Here is an 18,170-nt window from a genome sequence, read left to right as displayed (position 1 = left end):
CACTAAAATCTGTTCAGCATCATAGTAACACACAAGTCTCTACTGACAGATGGGTGGTGGTTATGCATAGGGTCACCATGAGTCAGGGGCCAATTGCATGGCAATTAGTAACAACAACAAGAAGCTTGTAGGAAACTATGGTATTAGGATTGGAAAGAAAGCATCTGACTCCTGAATCAGTAGGATTTTTTGCTTTCATACTTTTCATCCCAAGCAGTTGGATATTTGCACTTGAGGCTTGGGAACCATGCTTGTTTTTCTCTGACAAAGCATTAGACACAAGATTCAATATTAACTGAATATACCTAGTATTTAAAATCTGTAATGAATAATTTTATTTAACTGCACTAGCGTCAAGACTATGTTTATGCTCTGCCAATGGAGGTTCTTTCATGAAAAGAACCTCTTTCCATTGAAAACATCAAGTTCCTCATTTTGAAAAGTGTAAGTAAACACTTCATCCAGCCCATTACTGGGATTATGGTTTGCATGAAGCATCCACAAGGGGGGTTAGGGGATAAATGACTGTATTCTTAGATGATATAATTCACAGACAAAGGGAGAGAGATGAAAATCCAGCTTCTCATCACTCATCACATTTTCAAAACTCACAAAAGAGATAAGGTTTCATCTCACACATAGTTGATGCTGCTTAGCGTTAAAAGGCATATCCCCATCAGACTTCCACACAGAGACCTCAAGAGGAAGCCTGATATTGGCAAACATGCAAAGACAAGCTACACCGTGCTTTGCTTAATGAATGTTGCTGCAGATAAAGACATTACAGCAATCTTAGTGAAGCTGAACTCATGGATAGAATGTCATTTAAAAGTACAATGAAATTGCCTTAAAGGTAAGCCATACTACCGAACTTGAGACGTCCCAAATAGAGTTGTCACCCAAGTGTTTATGCACTTTCAGCCCTGAAGGCTGCCTGTCACTTGCTATCAGGTCATGCTTCATTGATGAATTAAAAAAAAAAAAAAAAACACCTGTTTCTCTGCTGTGGTCCTCTTTTTTGGTGTGTTTTATGTACCAGCTAAGTGTATGTTCTCTTTATGACTAATGTGTATGTGTGCCTCTCTGTGTGTGTGATTTGTTTTGTTTTGCTTTGTTTACAGCAAAGCCACCTTTTAGTATCAGCTTTATTAAGGTATAATTGACACACCAGAAAATTCATCATTTTAAAGTGATTTTTAGTATATTAACTGAGTTGTTTAACCATCACCATTATCTAATTTTAGAACATTTTTATCACTCTCAAAAGAAATCCTGTACCCATCGGCAGTCACTCCCCATTCTCTCCCCAACCCATTGGTAACTTCTATATATTTTCTATCTCTATGGATTTTCCTATTTTGGATATTTTATGTAAATGAGGTCATAGGACATGAGGTTTTTTGTATCTGGCTTCTTTCCTGTAGCATAATGTTGTCAAGGTACATTCGTGTTGTAATATGAATCAGTAACTCATTCATTTTTATGCCTCAATGAAATTTCATTGTATGAATATTCTACCTTGTGCTTGTCTGCTATTTAGTTGATGAGTTATTTCCAGATTTTGGCTATTGTGGATAATGCTGCTATGCACATTCATTCACAAGTTTTTGTATAGACATATTTTCATTTCTCTTAGAAACAGAATTATTGGATTATATGATAACTTCATGTTTAATATTTTGTGGAACTCCCAAATTATTTTCCGAAAAGACTACTCCATTTTTAAATCTGGCCAGCAATGCGTGAAAATTCTAGTATCTCCACACACTCACTAATACGTTATTACCTGTCATTTCTTTTTATCTTAGCCATCCAAGTGAGTTCAGAGTGGTACTACATAGTAGTTTTAATTTACATTGCCCTAGAGCCCTGGGAAGAAGGAACCAGTGGTCCACTTCTGAAAAGAATTAGCCAGTGAAAACCTTACAAAGAGCAGTAGAACATTGTCTGATATAGTGCAAGAAGATGAGCCACTCAGGTTGGAGGGCACTCAGGACACAACTGGTGAAGAGCCACCTCCTCAAAGTACAGTTGACCTTAATGAAATGAATGGAGTCAAGCCTTTGTGCCCTTCATTTGCTGATGTGGCATGACTCAAAATGAGAAGAAACAGCTGCAAACATCCATTAGTAACTGGAACACGGAATTTACAAAGTATGAATCTAGGAAAATAGGAAACTGTCAAAAATGAAATGGAACACATTAACATAGATATCCTAGGTGTTACTGCGCTGAAAAGGAATGGTATTGGCCATTTTGAATTGCACAATTATGTGGTTTACTATGTGAGGAATGACAAATTGAAGAGGAATGGTGTTGCATTCATCATGCAAAAGAACATTTCAAGATCTGTCCTGAAGTGCAAGGCTGTCGGTAATAGGATAATATCCATAAGCTTACAAGGAAGACCAGTTAATATGACTATTATTCAAATTTATGCACCAAACTAATGCCAAAGATGAAGAAACTGAAGATTTTTACCAAATTCTGCAGTCTGAAATTGATCCAACATGCAATCAGAATGCATTGATAATTACTGATGACTGGAATGCAAAAGTTGGAGACAAAGAAGAAGGATCAGTAGTTGGAAAATATGGCAAGACCAATCACTTCTTCATTGTAAATACATTTTTTCAACAACATAAATGGCAACTATACACGTGGACCTCACCAGAAAGAATACACTTTGAAGGAATCAAATTGACTACATCTGTGGAAACAGATGATGGAAAAGCTCAACATCATCAGTCAGAACAAGGCCAGGGGTTGACTGTGGAACAGACCATCAGTTGCTCATATGCAAGTTCAAGTTGAAACTGAGGAAAATTAGAACAAGTCTAGGAGAGCCAAAGTATGACCTTGAGCATATTCCCCCTGAATTTAGAAACCATCTCAAGAATAGATTTGATGGTTTGAACACTAATGACTGAAGACCAGACAAATTGTGGAATGACATCAAGGATACCATGCAAGAAGAAAATAAGAGGTCTTGAAAAAGAAAGGAAAGAAAGAAAATACCAAAATGGATGTCAGAAGAGACTCTGAAACTTGCTTTTGAATTTTGAGTAGCTACAGCAAAAGAAAGAAATGATGAAGTAAAAGAACTAAACAGAAAATTTCAAAGGGCAGCTCAAGAAGACAAAGTAAAGTATTATGATGACAAGTACAGACCTTGAGGTAGAAAACCAAAAGGGGAGAACAAACTCTGCATTTCTCAAACTGAAAGAACTGAAGTAAAAAATCAAGCCTTGGGTTGTAATATTGAGGGATTCTATGGAGAAAATATTAAATGATGTAGGAAGCATCAAATGAGGATGGAAGGAGTACACTCAGTCACTATACTAAAAAGAATTGATAGACGTTCGCACAATCTCAGAAAGTAGCACGTGATCAGGAACGCATGGTATTGAAGGAAGAAGTCCAAACTGTGCTGAGGGCATTGGCAGAAAACAAGGCTCTAGGAATCGAAGGAATACCAATTGAAATGTTTCAACAAACAGAGGCAATGCTGGAAGTGCTCACTCATCTAGGCCAAGAAACGTGGAAGACAGTTACCTGGCCAACCAGCTGGAAGAGATCTATATTTATGCTTATTTCCTTTCCCGATCCCATCAAATGCGGAAATTACTGAACAATGTCATTAATATCACAGCAAGTAAAATTTTGCTGAAGATCATTCAAAAGCAGATGCAGCAGTATATCTACAGGGATCTACCAGAAATTCAAGCCAGATTCAGAGAAGGACATGAAACCAGGGACTTCATTGCTGATGTCAGATGGATTATGGCTAAAAGCAGAGAAGACCAGAAAGAAGTTTACCTGAGTTTTATTGACTATGCAAAGGCACTCGACTATCTAGATCATAATAAATTATGGATAACATTGCAAAAAGTAGGAATTTCAGAACACTTAATTGTGCTCATGAGGAACCTGTACTTAGACAAAGAGGCAGTCATTCAAAGAGAATAAAGGAATACTGCTTGGTTTAAAGTCCGGAAAGGTGTGCGTCAGGGTTGTATCCTTTCATCATATCTACTCAATCTGTATGTTGAGCAAATAATCAAAGAAGCTGGACTATATGAAGAAGAATGGGGCATCAGGATTGGAGAAAGATTCACTAACAAACCTGTATTATGCAGATGACACAACCTTGCTTGCTGAAAGTGAAGAGGACTCAAAGCACTTACTGATGAAGAGCAAAGACCACAGGCTTCAGTGTGGATTGTACCTCAACATAAAACAAAAATCCTCACAACCAGAACAATAAGCAACATCACAATAAATGGAAAAAAGATTGAAGTTGTCAAGGATTTCATTTCTACTTGGATTCACAATCAACACCCATGGAAGCAGCAGTCAAGGAATCAAAGACCACATGGCACTGGTCAGATCTGCTGCAAACGACCTCTTTAAAGTGTGGAAAAGCAAAGATGTCAGCATGAAGACTAAGGTGTGTCTGACCCAAGCCATGGTGTTTTCAGTCACTTCGTACGCATTTGAAAGCAGGACAATGAATAAAGAAGGTCGAAGAAGAATTGAAGCCTTTGAATTGTGGTGCTGACAAAGAATACTGAATATATGATGGACTGCCAAAAGAAAAAACAAATCTGTCTTGGAAGAAGTACAACCAGGAAGCTCCTTAGAAGCAAGGATGGTGAGACTGTATCTCACATGCTTTGGAAGTCTTATCAGGAGGGATCAGTCCCTGGGGAAACGCATCATGCTTGATAAAATAGGGGGCCAGTGAAAAAGAAGACAACCCTCAACAAGACTGACTGACACAGTGGATGCAACAATGGGCCTCAAGCATGTCGAAGACATGTGTTTCATTCTGTTGTACATAGGGCTGATATGAGTCGGAGCTGAGTCGATAGCATCTAACAACAACAACAATTGTCTAACGGGAGCCTTGGTGGCGTAACGGTTAAGAGCTTGGCTGCTAACCAAAAGGCCAGCAGTTCAAATCCATCAAGTGTTCCTTGGAAACCCTTTGAGGCAGTTCCACTCTTTCCTATGGGGTTACCAGGAGTCAAAACAGACTTGTCAGCACCTAACAACAACAACAGAAAGTGGCTAATCATCCAGTAGTTAAGAGCTATGGCTGCTAACCAAAAGGTTGGCAGTTCGAATCTACCAGCCACTCCTTGGAAACCCTATGGGGCAGTTCTACTCTGTCCTGTAGGTTCACTATGAGTAGAAATTGACTAGACGGCGGTGGGTTTTTAGGGGCTAAAGGTGTTGAGCACCTTTTACTGTGCTTATTGGCCATTTGCATATCTTCATTGATGAAACATCTATTCAAATCCTTTGCCCATTTTTTAAATTGCGTTATTTCATTTTTAATGTTGATTTGAAATTGTTCCTTACGTATTCTGGATACATGTTCTTGAAGACTAAGGTCGGCCTGACCCAAGCCCATGGTATTTTCAATCACTTCATATGCATGTGAAAGCTGGACAATGAATAACGAAGAGCAAAGAAGAATTGACACCTTTGAATTGCGGTGTTGTCAAAGAATATTGAATATACCGTGGACTGCCAAAAGAATGAACAAATCTGTCTAGAAAGAAGTACTACCAGAATGCTTCTTAGAAGCAAGGACGGAGAGACTGCTTTCTTACATACTTTGGCCATGTTATCAGGAGAGATCAGTCCCTGGAGAAGGACATCATGCTTAGTAAAGTACAGGGCCAGAGGAAAGGGGAAGACCCTTAATGAGGTGGACTGACACAGTGGCTACGACAGTGGGCTCAAGCATAACAATAGTGAGGATGGTGCAGGACTGAGCAGTGTTTTGTTCTGTTGTGCATAGGGTCGCTATGAATCAGAACTGAGTTGACAGCACTTAACAACAACAACATGCTCATTATCAGATATATGATTAGCAAATATATTCTCCATTCTTTGCGTTATCTTTTTATTTTATCCATGGTGTCTTTTGAAGCATAAAAATTTATAATTTTGGTAATGTTCAATTTATCTAATTTTTCTTTTGTCATTTGTGCTTTTGATGTCATAGCTAAGAATCTATTTCTTAATCCAAGCTCATGACAATTTATGCCTATGTTTTCCTCTAACAATTTTATATTTTTATCTCATATTTAAATCTATGATAAATTTTGAGTTAATTTTTGTATGTGGTGTGAGGTAGGGGTCCAACTTCATTCTTTTGCATGTGGCAATACATTTGTCCTGCACCATTTGTTCAAGTGAGCATTCTTTCTCCATTGAATTGTCTTGGCATTGTTACTGAAAATCAATTGAGCATAAAGGTACTAGTTTATTTCTGGACTCTCAATTTTATTCCACTGATGAATTTGTATATCCTTATGCCACTACCACAGCTTTGTTTTGAAATTGGAAAGTTTGAGTACTCCAACTTTGTTCTTCTTTTTCAAAGTTGTTTGGACTATTGTAGATTCCTTGTATTTTCATATGAATTTTAGGATGAGTTTATCAATTTCCACAAAAACAGACAGCTGAGATTTTGCTAGAGATTACGTTAACACTAGATCAATTTGGAAAGTATTGCCATCTTAACAATATAAGTTTTCTGATCTATGAACATGGGATGTCTTTCCATATAGTAGGTCTTCTTTAATTTCTTTCAGTAAAGTTTTGTAGTTTTCAGTTTAAAAGTCTTGCACTTCTTTTGTAAATGCATTCCATTCTCTTTGGTGCTATTTTAAATGGAATAACTTTTCTTAATTTCGTGTTATGATTATTTTTAGGGCAATGAGAATAATATGTTTTGAGGATAATGTGACAAAAATGAATTCTAGGACAATAAAGCCATGTCAAGAACATTCTTCCCAGGTCTACCAGTGGTTGTTAAACTTGCAAGGAATTTTGTGCCTTTCTATCTATATTTCTTAGATAAAAATAGCACCTGATCACTGCCTAACTGAGACATTTTCTATACATAGCATAGCTGCATATATAGGAGCAATTTACAATCCTCATTCAGGCAACAAGAATGTACTGAGCAGTGCCAGGCATTGTTTTATGTACCTATGATACATCAGCAGACAAGCCAGGCAAAGATCAGTAACTTCATGGAGTTTTGTTTTTCTGTAGGCAAAACTGGTTCAAATTTTGAGAGAAAAAAATGATTATTGTTGTTGTTGTTAGGTGTCATCAAGTCATTTCTGACTCATAGTGACATTGTGTACAACAGAATGAAACACTGCCCAGTCCTGTGACATCTTCATGATGGTTGCTAAGTTTGAGCCCATTATTGCAGCCACTGTGTCAATCCATCTCATCGAGGATGTTCCTCTTTTTCACTGATCCTCTACTTTACTAAGAAGGATGTCCTTCTCCAGCGGCTGGTCCCTCCTGATAACATACGCAAAGTGTGTAAGATGAAGTCTCACAATTCTTGCGTCTAATGAGCATTCTGGCTGTACTTCTTCCAAGACAGATTTGTTCCTTCTTCTGGCAGTCCATGGTATATTCAACGTTCTTTGCTAACACCGTAACTCAGAGGCATCAACTCTTCTTCAGTCTTCCTTATTCATTGTCCAGTTTTCACATGCAGATGAAATGATTGAAAATATCATGGTGCACCTTAGTCCTCAAAGTGACATCTTTGTTTTTTAATATTTTAAAGACGTCTTTTGAAGCAGATTTGCCCAATGAAATGTGTTGTTTGATTTCTTGACTGCTGCTTCTGTGGGCTTTGATTGTGGAGCCAAGTAAAAAGAAATTTTTGACAAAGTCAATCTTTTCTCCATTTATCATGATGTTGCTAAAAAATTATTAAGGATCATATTTTGTTTTTAAGATTTTGCTTTTAACAACAAAGATTTTAATCTAAGATACTGAAAAAAGTAACAAGCTGAAATTTGTCCTGCATGTATTTATTGTATATACATATACATTGTTTATTAACTCATTTAACTATATGAGTTATCAAAGCCTATGGCAAGTGCTATTTAAGACACGGACCCTTCTTTAAGTGGCTTCAACTTTAAAACTGGAGCTGTGTAGTTAGCAAACAGTACTGCTAGATGGTATAGGATAAGCACTAAGATGCCAAACAATTTTGAAGTTGAGTGATCACATACGGGTATTTTCATAGAGACAGTGGAATTTAACCTGAGATTGAATAAGATGGTGTTGCATTATAAAAGAGGAATAAATATATATAAAACCCATTGAGTCAATTCTGACTCATAGAGACTCTATAGGACAGTAAGAACTGCCTCATAGGGTTTCCAAGGAGTAGCTAGTGGATTCGAACTGCCAACCTTTCAGTTAGCAGCTGCACTCTTAACCACTGTGCTGTCAGTTTGTCATACTGTAGTGGCTTGTGTGTTGCTGTGATACTGGAAACTTTGCCACTGGTAATTCAAATGCCAGCATGGTCACCCTTGGAGGACAGGCTTCAGCAAAGCTTCTAGACTAAGACAGACTAGGAAGAAGGGCCTGGCAGTCTACTGCTGAAAAAATTGGCCAGTGAAAACCTTATAACATTAGAACATTGTCTGATATAGTGCCAGAAGATGCATTCCTCAGGTTGAAAGACACTCAAAATACGACTGGGGAAGAGCTTCCTTCTCAAAGCAGAAAAAACAAAAACTTGTTGCCACTGAGTTGATTCCAACTCATAGTGACCTTATAGGACAGAGTAGAACTGCCTCATAGGGCTTCCAAGGAGTACCTGGTGGATTTGAACTGCTGGCTTTTTATGGTTAGCAGCCAAACTCTTAACAACTATGCCACCAGGGTTTCCCCTCAAAGTAGAGTCAACCTTAATGATGTGGATGGAGTCAAGCTTTTGGGACCTTCATTTGGTGATGTGGCATGATTCGAAATGAGAAGAAACAGCTACAAACATCCATTAATAATTGAAATGTAGAATGCACAAAATATGAATCTAGGAAAATTGGAATTCATGAAAAAATGAAATGGAACACATAAAGATCACTATCCTAGGCATTAGTGAGCTGAAATGGACTGGTGTTTGCCATTTTGGATCAGACAATCGTATGGTCTACTATGCTGGGAATGACAAATTGATGAGGAATGAAGTCGTATTCATTGTCAAAAAGAACATTTCAAGATCTGTCCTGAAGTACAGCACTGTCAGTGACAGGATAATATTCATACACCTACAATGAAGACCAGTTAATAGGATTATTGTTCAAATTTAAGCACCAAACACTAAGGCCATAGATGAAGGTTTTTACCAACTTCTGCAGTCTGAAATTGACCAAACATGTAATAAAGATGCATTGATAATTACTAGCCTTTGGAATGCAAAAGATGGAAACAAAGGGGGGTTGGGGGTATTGGGGTTGGTTGGCTGGGACCTGGCAGGAGGCTCCAGGATGACAGAGTGGGCAGGAATGGGCAGGACCTCAGGAGCAGATAAGGGGGAAGGGAGAGGAGAAAGGATGGAAGGGAAGGAGTGGAGATGGCGGCTGTGGCAACTGAGGAGGGCAGGGAGCCCTGAGGAGCTGATGAGGTCTGCCTGGGGGTCCTGGGGGAAGTGGAGATACTAAAGGGGCAGTCATGTGACTTGGGCTCTCTAAGCTGCAGTACATCAGAGAGGACACCTACTATGGCACAGTCAGCTCAGCTTATGACCACTTGCACAGGACTCGTGTGGTCATCAAGAAGATCAGCCCCTTAGAGCATCACACCACTTCCAGCACAAGCTTCCAGAGATCCAGATATTGCTACATTTCTGCCAGAAGAATGTTATCGGTATCCAAGACATTCTGTAGGCAGCCACCCTGGGAGCCAGGAGGGATGTCTGCATTGTACAGGCCCCAATGGAGACAAACCTGTACAAGTTGCTCAAAAGCTGACAGCTGGGAAATGACCATGTCCACTATTTCCTCTACCAGATCCTGTGGGGCCTCAAGTATATTTGCTCAGCCAACATGCTGCTTGGAAACCTAAGGCCCTCCAACTTGCTCATCAACACCACCTGTGACCTTAAAATCTGTGATTTCAGCCTGGCCCAGATCCCTGATCCTGAACAGGACCACACCGGCTTTTTGACAGAGTACGTAGCTACACACTGGTACTGGGCACCAGAGATCAAGCTCAACTCCAAGAGCTATACCCAATCTATTGACACCTGATCTGTGGGTTGCATCCTGGCTGAGATGCTCTCCAACCAGCCCATCTTCCCCGGCAAGCACTACTTGGATCAGCTTAACTAAATTCTGAGTGTTCTGGGCTCCCCATCCTAAGAGGACCTGAATTGTATCATCAACATGAAGGCTTGAAGCTACCTAGAATCGCTGCCCACCAAGACCAAGGTGGCCTTGGCCAAGCTCTTTCCCAAGTCAGACCCCAAAGCCCCTAAACAGGATGTTGACCTTTAACTCCAACAAACAGATCACAGTGGAAGAAGCATTGGCCCACCCCTACCTGGAGCAGTACTATCACCCCATGGATAAGCTGGTGGCTGATGAAACCTTTGCCTTTAACATGGAATTAGATGATCTACCAAAGGAAGGTACTCATCTTCCAGGAGACAGCTCGCTTCCAGCCTGGAGCACCAGAAGACACCTAGTTTGGATGTTCCTGCTCCCTGGGGCCCAGCTCTGCCTCCTGTCTGCCCGTCCCCTGCTGAACTGTTAGAAAATGGACACTGTGCCCAGCCCAGGCCCTGGCAGCCCTGACCAGGGCGGAGGGTGGGCCTGGCTACCTTCTGTCCCTGTGCTTAGGCTTCTTGTTTCAGGCAGGCCAAGGCCTTTCTTTCTCCCTTCCTCCCCCTCCAGGGCTTGAGAGATGCAGGTAACCCCAAAGAAAACTGCCCCACCCCCCTTGCTCTTCCTGCATTTACCCCAGCCATCTCAGTCTCTGGTAGTCCTGGAATCAAAGGGCCTTGACTGCCCCAGCACTTACTAAGAGGCAATGAGGGTGTGGAGACATTGAGTAGGGACTCCTGGCTATCCTTGCTCCGCTCAATTGGTCAAAACCCAACCCCATGTTCCCTGAAGGAACATTTCTAAGTCTCAAGGGCTAGTTTCCCTGAGGAGCAGGGCCCAGGCCTCAGCCCATTCCCCCACAAAGCTGCCACATTTAAAGCTCTGCTGCCCCTGTGTTTGAGTGATCAGAAGTGGAGGTGGGGGCATATGGAGAGCCCAGGGACCCCTGTACACCTCCTTGTGCCTGTATCTAATATATAAATACAGAGATGTGTACATGGAAATAAAAAAGAAGGATTAGTAGCTGGAAAATATGGCCTTGGTGATAGAAACAATGCTGGAGATCACATGACAGAATTTTGCAAGACCAATGACTTCTTCATTACAAATACTTTTTTCATCAACATAAACAGTGACTATACACGTGGACCTCACCAGATGGAAAACATAGGAATCAAATTGACTACATTTGTGGAAAGAGGTGATGGAAAAGCTCAATATCATCAGTAAGAACAAGGCCAGGGGCCAACTATGGAACAGATTGTCAGTTGCTTATATGTAAGTTCAAGTTGAAGTTGAAGAAAATTAGAACAAGTCCATGAGAGCCAAAGTACGACCTTAACTATATCCCACCTGAATTTATGGACCATCTCAAGAATAGATTTAACACATTGAACATAACAACCAAAGACCAGACCAGTTGTGGAATGACATCAAAGATATCATACATGAAGAAAGCAAGACTTGATTAAAAAGACCAAATGGATATCAGAAGAGACTGTGAAACTTGTTTTTGAATGTACAGTATCTAAGCAAAAGGAAGAAATGATGAAGAAAAAGATTTCAAAGGGTGGCTCAAGATGACAATGTAAAGAATTATAATGAAATGTACAAAGACCTGGATATAAAAAACCAAAAGGGAAGAACACACTCGACATTTCTGAAGCTAAAAGAACTGAAGAGAAAATTCAAGTGTCAAGTTGCAATACTTAAGGATTTTACTAGGAAAATATTGAACATCACAGGAAGCATCAAAAGAAGATGGAAGGAATACACAGAGTCACTGTACCAAAGAGAACTGGTTGACATTCAGACATTTCAGGAGGCAGCATTTGATCAAGAACCAAAGGTACTGAAGGGAGAGTCCAAGCTGCACTGAAGGCATTGGTCAAAAACAAGGCTCCAGTAACTGAAGGAATACCAATTGGGATGTTTCAACAAATTGAGGGGAGCATTGGAGGTGCTCACTTGTCTATGCCAGGAATTTGGAAGATAGCTACCTGGCCAATTGACTGGAAGAGATCCATATTTGTACCCATTCCAAAGAAAGTTGCTACAACCAAACCCAAAACCAAACCCATTGCCATTGAGTCGATTCTGACTCATAGCAACCCTAAAGGACAGAGTAGAATTGCCCTATACGGTTTCCAAGAAGCGCCTGGTGAATTTGAACTGCCAACCTTTTGGTTAGCAGCTTAGCTCTTAACCACTATACCACCAGGGTTCCCAGAAATACAACAGAGTGTGGAAATTATCAAAAGATATTGTTAATATCATATGCAAGTAAAATTTTGCTAAAGATCATTCAAAAGCAGATGCAGCAGTACATCAATAGATTATTGCCAGAAATTCAAGCCAGATTCGGAAAAGAACGTGAAATAAGAGATATTATTGCTGTTGTCAGATGGATTATGGCTGAATGAAGAGAATGCCAGAAAGATGTTTACACGTGTTTTATTGACTATGCAAAGGCATTTGACTGTGTAGATCATAGCAAATTATGGATAACATGCAAAGAATGGGAATTCCAGAACACTTAATTGTGCTCATGAGGAACCTGTATATAGATCAAGTGGCAGACAGACATTTGAACCCAACAAGAGAATATTACTTGGTTTAAAGTCAAAAAAGGTGTGTGTCAGGGTTATATCCTTTCACCATACACCATACACCATACTTATTCAACACGTATAGTGAGCAAATAATTCTAGAAGCTGGACTATATGAAGAACAATGTGGCATCAGGGTTGGAGGAAGACTCATTAACAACCTGCAACATGCAGATGGCACAACTTTGCTTGCTGAAAGTGAAGAGGACTTGAAACACACTAATGAAGATCAAAGACTTCAGTATGTATCACACCTCAACATAAAGAAAACAAAAATCCTTACCACAGGACCAATAAGCAACATCATGATAAACAGAGAAAAGATTGAAGTTGTCAAGAATTTCATTTTACTTGGATCCACAATCAACACTCATAGAAGCAGAAGTCAAGAAATCTGAAGATGCATTGCATTGGGCAAATCTCCTGCAAAAGGTCTCCTTAAAGTGTTAAAATGTAAGTTGTCACATTAAGGGCTAAGGTGCACCTGACCCAAGCCATGGTGTTTTCAATCACCTCATATGCATGTGAAAGCTGGACAATGAATAAGGAAAATGGAAGAAGAATTGATTTCTTTGAGTTATGGTGTTGGTGAAGAATATTGAATATACCATGGACTGCCAAAAGAAGGAACAACTCTGTCTCAGCTGAAGCATGGCCAGAATGCTCATTAGATGCTAGGATGGTGAGAATTCATCTCATATACATAGGACACTTTATCAAGAGGGACAAGTCCCTGAAGAAGGACATCATGCTTGGTAAAGTAGAAAGTCAGTGAAAAAGAGGAAGACCCTCAACAAGATGGATTGACACAGTGACTGCAACAATAGGCTCAAACATAACAATGATTTTGAAGATGGTGCAGGACCTAGCAGTGTTTTGTTCTGTTGTACATAGGGTCTATGTGAGTTGAAACTGACTCGATGGCACCTAACAACAACATATATTACCTATGTAGTCTGATTTAATTCTGTATGCAAAGAAAGATAAGAACAAGAATGAGGAGGAGGAAGAATTAGTAAAAAGAGGGGAAGAAAAAGAATATTAAGTAAAAGAATGAAAAAAGGAGAACAGTGGGGAAAGCCTGGGAAGGAAAGACAGAGCGACTAATTTATTATTATTATTATTCTATATGCTAGATGCTGAACTAAACATTCTTCAGGCATTGCTTCATTTTCTGTTCACAAAGTCCTAAGAGAAAAGGATTATTATAATCTCTGGTTTATAGATGAGGTAACTAAGTCCTAAAAAAAAAAGTCCTAGCTAGGTTAAATAGCTTATCCAAAGTCATCCATTCAAATAGCCAAAGAGGCAAGATTTGAACCTATGCCTGTATGCATGCAAAGTCCATATTTCTTAGAATGGAAAGGTCAGTGAGTGATTGAGTTTAAAACAATCAGAAAAATAATCTTCACAAAATCTTGGGCAATTCTTATCAATCATATCCAAGTCAGGAGCTAGTGAATGAGATCACAAGTAAAGCCCTTATCCGTTATTTACTCTTCTACTCCAAGCACCTAGTACAGTGCCAATGATATTGTAAAGGTTTAAATGTATTTTAAATCCAATGATAATTTAAAAAGATTAGAAAAGTAATTTAAAAACAGTAAGTAGAATCACAGAAACAAAGAAACCTTCAAAAAATAGTGAAGACTGCTCAATGCCACAGATATTGCAAAAAAAAAAAAATGAAGATTAAGAAAGACTGCTATATTTGGCATATAAAGGATTTTCATTCTCTTAATGGTGTTATTATCAATTGTTTTCTTTTTTTTTCTTTAGTCAATTTCATTAAGGAGTATTTTACATACAAAACTGGACCAGCTAGAGGGTACAATTTGATGAATTTTGACAGTTCTTTACACACATGAACCACCACAAACAAAACAGAGAGTAGTTTCTTCATCCCCAAAATATTCCTTCATATAATGGTGTCTTCTAATAAATTGCTTAGTTTTAATTTACTCTAATTTTGATGATCACAATTTATTTTCATGAGTAGAATTACTTAGTTTTAATGTAGTCCAATGTATCAATCACTTCCTGTAGAGTTAGTTGGTCTTGCACTGTGTTTAAGAAAATGTTCTGTATTCCAAATTCATGAAAAAAATCTCACATATTATCTTCAGATTTATTGTTTTGATATTTACAGTAATATACATGAGATCCAACTATCCCTCAGCTGTAGAAATTGGATGAAAATACAGTGTTTACACCTATATGAACACCTAATGTTGACAAGGCTGACCATATCTAGTGTTAGTAAGCATGTGAAGCAACTGGAACTCTTCTGCACTACCAGTGGAATTTCAAATAGCCCACAATCACAAGGGAAAATAATTTTCAGTTTCTTAAAAAAGTTAGACACATACCAGCCCTAGGCCCAGGTATTCTACTTCTAGATTTTTACCAAGAGTGAGTGAAAGACTGTGTCCTTCCAAAGACTTAAACAGGAATGTTTATAACAACTTTATTTATAATAGTTAAAATCTTTAATTAGCTAAAACCTAAATAACCCAAATGTCCATCAGTAGGTGAAAGGATAAGCAAATCTGGTATATTCATAACATGGAATATTTTATATAGAAATAAAAGGAATAAATCTTTTGGTTGAAATATTCTTAAGATAATGATATTGTGATAGAAGCCAGACATAGGTACATACTCTATGGTTCCATTATACAATATTTATGAAAATACCAACTATAGTAATAGAATGCAGATCAGCAGTTGTTTGGGAATGGGGTAGGGTGGGTTGTAAGGAAAGAATTACAAGGAAACTGTTTAGGTGATGAACATATTCACCATCTTGATGTGGTAACAGTTCCATGGGTGTATACATATGTCAAAACTTATTAAATTATATACTTAAAACATACACAGTTCATAGTATGTCAGTTATACCTTAATAAATCTGTGAAAACTAGTTCTCTTGTACATATTCATACAATGGGACACTAAATAGCAATGAAAATAAGTAAACTACAGATCTATGCAGCAAAATAGGTGACTCTCACAGTGTTAAGCAAAAGAATCCAGGCATTAAAAGATATAGAGAGGCTAAATCTGTTTAAGGTGCAATCCAAGAACCAACCTGTGGCATTAAAAGTCACAACCGTTTTAACCTTTTGGGAGGAAGAAAGAGGTAGTCTGCAAAAGAGCATAGGAGAGAAAGTCCTCAAGAGATGAAAGTGTCCTATTTCTTTTTTTTAAATAATGTTTTATTGTGTTTCAGTGAAAGTTTACACAGCTAGTTAGGTTCCCATTTAACAGTGACTACACATATTGTTCAGAGATACTGGTTACACTTTTCACAATGTTTCAACATTCTTATTAATTTCCTTCTGAGTGTTTCACTTCCAGTAATTTGGTTTTCCTATCCCCTTGCCTTATCATTTTTGCTTTAAAGTAATTGTTGACCATTTGGTCTCACATAGATGGTTTTTTAAAGAAAATATCCTATTTCTTGACTGCTGTGGTGTTTATGTGGCTGTTTGCTTTATAGTACTTCATTTACATTTATGTTGAACATTTATGCTTCTTTTGTGCACTTTAGTACATCATACTTCAATTACAATATACAGGTATATATTACAAGTGAAAAACAAAAAAGAGGCTATGAAGGACTTCTATTGAGACTATTTCAACAAGTGATGTAGATGGAAGTCTATCACAAAGAATGTGGAAATAATGAAATGTAAATAGCAAATATAAGCAATTTTTTCAAGATATACTTGAAATAAAATAGAAAAACATAGGGTAAAATTCAAGGATTTAATAGTACTTTAAAAATTAAAAGAAGCCCTAGTGGCATTGGAGAGACCAAGACAATATGACGTAGTAATTAAGTGCATGTGCTAGGGAATTAGCCACCTTTCAGTACAAATTCTGGCTCTGGGCCTTACTAGTTAGGACTCAGAGAAGTTATTTAACTCATTTTTCCTCACATATATAGTAGGGATAATAATATGTTTCTCACAACAGTTTTAAATGCAGTACTGTAGAGCTTAGCAATACCTACTAAGCTCTTAAAAAGTATCAGCAATTATTTAATTGTAACAGAAATTACTTGCACTTAGAGAAAAAATTGTTGCAAAGGGATTATGAGAGTTGATTAGAACTCAGACTTGGTCCCTGCCAGGATGCTGCTGAGGAACAGAAAAACAAGCAGAAAGATTGGCATTTACACAGGGATGGAGTGACAAAATGTGAGACTGATGTTGTGAGATAAAATATTGTAGGGCTAGAGGCTAAAGAGCTGGGCTGAAAACCTCTTACAGACAGATTTAAGTCTTCAATTCCTTCCCAGTCTTCAAGGGTCTAGGAGAAAAAGACACACCAAGCTCTTAGTTGAAACCCCTGGAGGACCACATGTTAGGAACGGGGGCAAAGGAGAGGTAAACTGAGTCTTAACAAAATTGCAACCTAGACCAGAACCAGCTTAATCCCTGATTGAATTGAGGTTATCCACCTGAATTTGAGCCCTGGTGGAGCAGCAGTTAAAGTAAATGACTGCTAAACAAAAGGTCAACGGTTCAAAACTCCAATGGCTCTGAGGGAGAAGGATGTGTCAGTCTGCTTCCATAGAGATTTACTGTCTTGGAAAGCCAGTGAGGTTGTTATGAGTCGGAATCGACTTGACAGCAGTGACATTGGTTTGGTTAATAGAGAAGAGGTGAAACCTCTCTGATGAAAGATAACATGTGGATTTCCTATGCTCCTTTTATACTCAATACCTAGTATAGAACAAAAGTATAGAACAAAAATATTACTAAAAATTACTAGACATACAAAAATGAACGATCAAATGATTAATAACTAAGAGAAAAAATAGACAATAGAAACAGACCAACAGATTATGGAGACCACTGATGATCCAGACAGACAATACAGATAAGCCAACAAAAATTGTAAAGTAACTGTGAGTAATATATTCAAAATAGTAAAAAAAAAAAAGAGGAAGAAGATAAATAAAATAGCATAAAGTATATATTTTAAATAAAAAATATAAAAATAATAACAAAACTAATGAGATACAATGAAAGAGACATTTTTAAATATATTAAAAAGCAATAATGCCAATGGAGAAAATGAGAAGCCCAAACATATAACTAATAAAAATTCAAGCAGGTCCTCAGAGGTCAATTTATAGCAAAAGATGGCACATCAAAAAAGAAGAAAGGGACAAAATCAAACATTAGCTACACAACTTGAGCAAATAGAAAGAACAGCAAAAGAAGCCCACAGCCACCAGAAGAAAGGAAATAATAAAGATCAGAGCAGAAATAAATGAAATAGAGAATAGAAAACCAATAGAAAGAATCAGCAAAACCAAAAGTTGGTTCTTTAAAAGGATCAACAAAATCTACAAACCTTTGGCCAAACTGACAAA

The 18,170-nt window shown here is 38.2% G+C and overlaps 1 pseudogene; it reads left to right on the top strand.

Moving 5' to 3' along the window:
* Positions 1 to 4,375: 4,375 nt before the first annotated feature.
* LOC100655534 (mitogen-activated protein kinase 3-like) lies at positions 4,376 to 10,534 on the top strand (annotated as a pseudogene).
* Positions 10,535 to 18,170: the final 7,636 nt, after the last annotated feature.

Source organism: Loxodonta africana, chromosome 9 (genome assembly GCF_030014295.1).
Source record: "Loxodonta africana isolate mLoxAfr1 chromosome 9, mLoxAfr1.hap2, whole genome shotgun sequence".
Lineage (NCBI taxonomy): Eukaryota > Metazoa > Chordata > Mammalia > Proboscidea > Elephantidae > Loxodonta > Loxodonta africana.
This window is presented reverse-complemented; position numbering and strand designations above follow the sequence as displayed.